The sequence below is a fragment of the Pan paniscus genome, chromosome 14, assembly GCF_029289425.2.
Source record: "Pan paniscus chromosome 14, NHGRI_mPanPan1-v2.0_pri, whole genome shotgun sequence".
NCBI classification, from domain to species: Eukaryota; Metazoa; Chordata; class Mammalia; order Primates; family Hominidae; genus Pan; species Pan paniscus.
Window position 1 is genome coordinate 90,494,268 of NC_073263.2, and position 7,841 is coordinate 90,502,108.

At 33.5% G+C, this 7,841-nt stretch overlaps 1 pseudogene; it reads right to left on the reverse strand.

The window, feature by feature from the left end:
• Positions 1–766: 766 nt before the first annotated feature.
• LOC100971217 (grpE protein homolog 2, mitochondrial-like) lies at positions 767–2,835 on the reverse strand (annotated as a pseudogene).
• Positions 2,836–7,841: the final 5,006 nt, after the last annotated feature.

The window sequence follows — 7,841 nt, forward strand, 5'->3', positions numbered from 1 at the left end:
AAAATCATCTTGGGAGAAAGGCATAGATCTGTCTCCCAGCCGTGTCCTCAACTTTGGCAAATAAATCTTCTAAAAGGATTTTGAGACTTGTCATTTTTCTCAACTGACAAATGTAAAGATTATTAAAGTGTTAATATCAATTATTCAAGAGGGATTATTTATATCCATAGGCACACTTTAAAGAGTAATTAATAAAGTGAATGTTCATAAACACTATTTACCAATTCGCAAGTATAACATTACTATTATCTTTAAGTACCTATATATATGTCCCTCTCAGTTGTATCAAAATCACTCATTTCATCCCTAGAGGTAACCTATATGGTATTTTTGTATATTTATTTCTGCACTATGCTTTATCAATTTACCATATATATAAGCTCTTGTGCATTAACTAGTTTAATAATTTGCTTGATTTTGAAATTTATATAAATGTAAACATCTTATTTACATTAGTTCATGACTTGCTTATTTTTGTCAACATTATGTTTTATAGATTTATTCAACTTGGGTTGTAAAAGTGTTACTTATTAATTTCATTGTAATATTGTATATCACCACTTGATTATAACACATATTATGAATCCAAATAATATTTCATCAACAATTTTTTGCTTTTTTTCTGTTATTATGAGATATGAGATATGAATATTCATATACACATTTCATATTGCACATACCTCAGAGATCATTTAGGATATGTACCAATCGGTAGAATTTTATTATCATATGCACGTGTATTTTTGACCTTATTGAATAATGCGGACTTTTAACAAAATAGTACGTTAACTACATTATCTCCTACTTCTTGCTATATCACAGTTTTAAATTTTTCCCAAACTATGGGTATAAAAATGGTAATTTATTGTGGGAATGTGTAATTAACATTTTTTCAGATGCATTGCATAGTTATCAAAAAGTACAAAGTGAAAAGCATACAGCTAAATTAATTCTAACAAATGAAACACATCTGGGAAACCGACAACAATATTAATAAAATGATAACAAACTTAAAAAGTTTCCTCCTATCTGCCTTTGCTTAGCATATGTTGGCTTGGAATCTCAACTAACATAGTTTCTGACACAGTATATTAATATTGCTTATATATTTTAACTTTATATCAATGAAGTACTACATATTTATACTCTTTTATATCTACCTTATTTCATTCAATGTTTTGCTTGTGATAGAGCTACATAATTTAACAACTCTGCTTTTTTTTTCTCCTTCTGTTTTTTCTTCTCCTTTATTTTTCTCTTTCTGTTCAGAAGTTCTGTGTGGCCTTTGTGACATTTAAAAATTGTTTTTCCTCTATAAAATAGTGTATATCCTTAATAATGACTAGTCAGTAATTACCCCAGAAGGCACGTGTTTCTTTTTAACTTTTTGCTACCTTATTTGATAAGGTAGTAAAAAGTGACAACCCTTGGAAGACCTTCTCCAGAGTGAGCTTCTGGTCCACAGGGTCTGATTCTTCAGAAATGCACTCTGTAGTCTTCTCCAAAATGTGGACACCTCCACCAAGATCTTACAGAAACTCTGGATTCTAAATATCTTGGAGTTTTCCACACATCTCTGGTTCCCCTCCTTATGTTTTCACAGTCAGCTACAGCTCTCTGGTATCTCATCGTTAAATCCTGGACTTCCTTCTCCAGTTTAACAGCTTTCACCCTTAAGGCCCATTCAGCAAGAGAGCACCCAAGCTCATCAGGAGGGTCCTCAGAACTGCAGTCCTCACCAGTAGTTCTCTGCATGGCAGTGCTGAATAGAAGTAGCCATCCCTTGCCCTCCCACTCAGCACTCGAGGCCAGTAGGGGCTGCATCTGCCACAGCAACTGCACGGCCAAGTTCAAAATTTTTACAACCTTATTTGATAGGTACCTTCTCTTACTACCTTATGCAATAGATACATCCAAATGCTTAAGCTGGAAATACCTGACCACCACAGAGAGCTTTCACCTGCCTCATTAATCCATTATTCTAAATGGTTTATTCTTGTGTCTTTTCACAGATTTTCAACTGCTGTGCCATCTCTTCTAAATTTGGAGTGGATTTTTTGTTGTTTGTTTTTATGTTTTTGTTCAATTGGCTATTTCTGAGATGAATGACAAATTTCCTTGATTCCATTGTGTATCAATTTATACTATAATATCTATAATTAAATGTTGACAATGATAAATTAAAGAGTCTTGCACCACTGGGTAGGTATCTTAACCTTTAGTTGCAGAAGCTGCTGACTGATTTAATGGCCTTTTAAATTATAATTGTACACTGTCCTTGAAATGAGTGCCAACCTATTTCTCATATAGTGCTTCACTCCTATTGCTCCTCTTAGAATTCTAATCTGGAAGAGATGCTTTGTGATTACATTTGCTCATTGGTCCCTTTAATCTTTATGTAGCATCTGATTGAGATAATTCAGTGCTTGCCACATGGTAGGTCTTAAGTCTTCTATACGCTCATTACAATCTCACATAAATACTCCAATAATTCTACAATGCCTACAATGGTAAATGTCCATGGTAGTCCAGAAATTATGAAGTAGATGGATCTAAGGGTCCAATGTTAACAAAAACTCCCAGGACGAAAATCTATTAAGTTCAAAATTGCAGTGCACACTAGGAAATAACATAGGAGAATGCTAGACACACCCTAGGGCATGCGATGCACTTACTCTTATTTAGTAAAGAAAGATGTGGATTCTTTAAATTCCTGGTCCCAGTTCCTCTCCTTTCGCCATGAACTTTACCATGTGACTTTGCAAGCTGTCTCACTAAAGAGAGGCAGCGTTTGTTTTTCCACTGCTTAAATATGAAGAATTTGAATTCAGGCATTGGGCTTGTTTTCGCAATGTTATAAAAGCCAATTTCATATAAGTAGGGGATTTTGCTTCGACTTTTGAAGCTATGTTACTGCCAGATAACATGCCTGTACCCACATCTCAAGAGTGAGAAACACAAGTGAGAGTGAGAAACACAATAATCATCCTGTCACACAATCTGACAGAAAACTGGCTGCTGGACAGATGTGAGAGTGAGCCAAGCTTAGAAGAACTGCACACCCACACAGACAGGAACAATGTCTGACCTGCACCCTCTAGGGGGTAATAAACGTTACTGTTTTAAACCATTGAGGTTTGAGATTGTTTGTTATACAGCATCATTCCAAAAATGTCAATCTGATACAGGAATCAGTAGTTTAAAATGGAGTTCTATCATAATAAAAATCCCATAAAATATATTGTGTGGGTTAACAGAGGCCTGCAAAATGATCGTATTACCACTATGGATCCTGAAAAATTGATGATCTGTACTATGTAGCAATGGAGTATTTTATAAAATTGTGGCCTTCTGTAACTTAGGAGATGAAAATTTTATGTAATGAACTTTTATATTTGGTTAAGGGTTCTCCATGCTTAATATTGGAAGAATTAACTGATTTTTTTAAATTGAATAGAAGATACTATAAGAAAGGGATATTCTGAAAAAAATAAAGTGGGATATAATTTGTAAAAAGGACTTGCACTTGGTAGGATAGGATATGACACTGTTTTTTACCAGGGACATTACAATGCCCTGAAATAAGATATGGCTTCAGAGTATACATCACACAACTAGTGGTAAAACTCTTTGTCAAGACCTTTTAAAAAATTAAGGCAGTGCCTCCAAGACACTTTCATTTCTCTCAATAGAGATTGTACGGAGGTTTAGGTCATAGCATTTAGAGGCCTGGTATGAAAATGGCAGAAAATAAATCTAGAGAGGGAGACATTACAGGAAAGTAATTATGAGTACTGATTTTGTTATATAGGTTGGATTATAAGCAGTGAATACTAAAGCTCATGAAATCTTTCAGGAAATAGTGAAAAATGTTTCTACATTCTGAATGTATTGAATCTGCTCAAAAAACAAATATTGGAGCCTCAAGAATTTTGCTAAGAATAAGGCTGAGAAAATTCTTCAATATTTTCTAATACCTTTTACCATTGAAGACTCACATACACCAACTCATGTTATCCTGTTATATGTGGGTATACTTCTTGTTAATAGGAATTTTTAGTAATCATGGCTAATATGTAAGTACACTTCTTGTTAATAGGAATTTTTAGTCATTCATTTCCTAACCACATTCAAATTAGGGATACACTTTAAAAATAGAGTTGTTATAAAATTAGATGAGAATTCTATTACATTATAATAACGATGATGTGGAGGAGGTAAAAAATGGTGATGATAATGATTTAAATGACGATGTTTTGGAAATTGGTTTCTAAGGAGTAATAAACTTATGAAAAAAGGCTTCTAAACAGAGATCAAGTCCATATAAACTCTTGGCAACACATTATCTAAGATTTCTTATTCTACATTTTGATATATACTCTTATGATGAATGCTTTAGATTCATGTTAGTTACTAAAGACTGTTTCATCCTTAACTGATAGTTTTATTATTTTGAATTTCTGGATTTTTATTTGTTTATTACCAAAAGAACTAATACATGTCTCCCAAACACTCTTGCATAAATTATTTTACTAAATCCTTACAGCAGATATTATGAGTGTATATTGGAACTTTATGATTCTTAGCACAGGCAAGAAAACCTGAGTTATAAAGGAGGTACAGGCAAGAGCACAGGTGATGTTGTAGGTATTGTCAAGGCAAACATTTCACTAGAAAAAGTTAAACAGAGGAGAAGATTTTATTTAAAGTTATTGCAATACAGGAGAGAAACTAAAACTCTGTCCAAATTCAACCCCTTTTAAAATCAAAGCTGCAAGAAATGTTAAAAGCCGGAAAGAATGGGGTTGGAGGGTCATAGATTATCTGTATTTGCTAATTTGCCTTACCCTAAGAACACCTAAACTTTGCCTTATCTTCATGACAAGAGGTAGTTATACAAATTGGAGGATGAGCTCCTGTGAAGTGAGGCTCCACGGAGCCTGGGAGATAGAGGTGGTATATTCCTTGAAGATATATTTTAAAAGGATGACTATAGGTATTTTTGAGAAAGAAAAACTTTTGTTGTAAAACTATCAGAAGTCTTTTTAAAATATTACATATAAAAATGGCAGAAAAAGAATTTACAAGTTTTCTAAAGTAAATACACTAAGTAAGGGAAGGGATTGAAATCTGCAGTTAGGCTACTGGCTCTGTAAGGGACAGGGTGGGGGAGAGCAGAGGTCAGGGCCCCAGGTGCAGGAAGACTGTCTAAAATTAAGTCATGCTGCAGGAAATGTTGAGGCCATCTTGGTCGGTATACATTATCTAGACATTTTCTATACATCATCATAACAAACTTATGAGATAGATATTATTTTCTTTCCAATTCTTAGATAAATTTTGGTAAATACAAGATTCAAATGTATTTTTTAAATTTACATTATATTCCCCTAAGCAGAAATTTTTGATTAATACAAAACATAGCTCTCTGGCTTTTTATGTTTCTATTTTCTATTGCATATGCTATCTAGAGCTAAATTAAGAATCCAGGAAAAAAATGAGACATTAATAGACTCTAAAAAGCTGTAGAAGTTCTAAGAGAGATTTGAAAGGTTAAAGATCGAAGACCTTGTGTTTTCAAATTGCACATTATCTATGCCGAATCATTATACTAATGAGTTTCTACTGCAGAGTTCACATTTATTTTTTAAAAAGGCTTTTCACATTACAAATCTAGAGTTAAATTTTACTAATGCGTTTTTCCCCTTTGGAAATAGCTTTAACTCATTAAAGCCGTGAAGACATTATTTCCTAAAGCTGTCTCTCTTTAAACTGATGATTAAAAAAAAAGTGACAGAAAATTTACTGTAATGTGAAAAGTTCATATCTAGACATACTTTACCACTGTTACATTACCTTACATGGAAAGATGTGTTCCACCTGTGGCTCAGCTTTTACCTTCTCCACATATATAATACTGAGATTACAGTGGACTCATCAGCACTTAAATGCACCTCTTATTCTAAACCATGGAGGCTGTCCTCTGGTGTATGCAGCGAAGTTCAATGCTTTCAATTACTATTAATGACATAAGCTTTCTTCTTATGCTTGGCTATTTGTTAATATGCAAATCTAAAACTTAGTGCTCTGTTTGAAAGAGAATTTGGACTCAGAAACCTTCATGTCTGTGACTACTACCTTTAGCATCCCACTGAGGGATTTTTGCAAGAATATGGAACTTCATGGAAATGGTTTAGAGAATCAGTTGTCTGGTACAGTCTTCGTATATTAAGCCAACTGGGAAAATAAAGATAATATATCTACTTGTCTTACATTTTACAAATGGTACAACAAAAAATCTTAAACCACATTTGCTTTTATGACTCCATGTTGTATATGATTTCCAGGTTTATTACTTTCCAAATAATTTGAAATCCATATGCAGGTAAGAGAAAAGTATTCTAGTTTCAAACGTTCAGGTGCAACCAACATGAGTCTTCCTGGAATCAACAGTTCAATAAAAAGGCCACTGCACTTATTTGATTTCATTATGTCAATACTCACTACAATTTTCATTAAAAATGAAAACTTATGGCATGTAATTAGAGAAACCAGTTTTTCCCTTGTATCTGGTATACCAAATTTCCAACTCTTGTTTTTCTCTAACAAGTTAGCAGTAATGATCCTCTTGTGGAAGTTGATGATGTCAACAAGAGAGGCATCTATTTAGAAATCTAAGATATTAGGCTATCAGGAAACCTCATCTTAAAATCAATTGTTCCATTTGTTATTTCCTCTACCAATTAAATTCCAAAATTACTCAGAAAGACACCCACTCATAATCCTATCTCTGATGGCTTATCTTGGCCCCACATGCTAACTCAGTTAATTTTCAAGAATATTATACTACTAATTCTTTCACTATTACCTCTCTGCCAAGCAATATACTAGGAATTAAGGTTAATAAAAGAAATATAAATTACAGACATGGCATTCCAAAATGAGTTACCTATCTATCTCAGGTCTTCTCTGCTTAGATTTCCTTTTGATCTGACCCTGAGCTTCCCTCATGTTCCATAGTCCCTATCTGTATTTGCATACTTCCTGCTCAGCCTTTAATAGGAAAATAATATTATTCATCTTGTGATGATAGAAACTCCTTTAACTTTAGCATCTACTCTTTGGGAGAAAATCTTTGCTCCTTCTGAGAAATTTAACTCTAGTTCTTCTTTTGGATGTGAATATGTTGGAATTTTCTCAGTAGTCATATCCAGAAACATTCTACCAATAATTATGCTGTAATGATTATTCTGATTGTTTAAAAATATCCCTTCAAGCTGAGCACTGTGGAGGCAGGAGAATAACTTGAACTTGGGAGGGAGAAGTTGCTGTGAGCCGAGATAGTGCCACTGCACTCGAGCCTGGATGACAAAGTGAGATTCTGTCAAAAAAAAAAAAAAAAAAAAAATCCCTACAGGTTATTTTAAGGGTTAAGTTCATTCTTTGTACTTTTCAATGCCACAGTGTACTTTCATGTTGTACAACAGAAAAGGAAAAAGTCCATATTAGGTGAAATAAGTAACATCACATACCAAACTTTTATAGTTCTACAAGTCTTGTTCAATATTTTTTAAGAGAAGCAGAAACAATGGAATAAGTTCAGCAGAATAATAACAATATGTCCTCGTGGTTAAAATCCTACCCTTATAACACCAAATCTTGGAAAGGATGTAGAACAATAAGAAATCATTCATTAGTGGGAGGAAATCAAAATAGTACACCCACCTAGGAAGAAAGTTTGGCTATGATCTAGCAATCACACTTCTAGTATTGACCAAAATGAATTGAAATCTTATGTCAACAATAAAAGTCTGAACACAAACATTTATAGTAGCTTTACT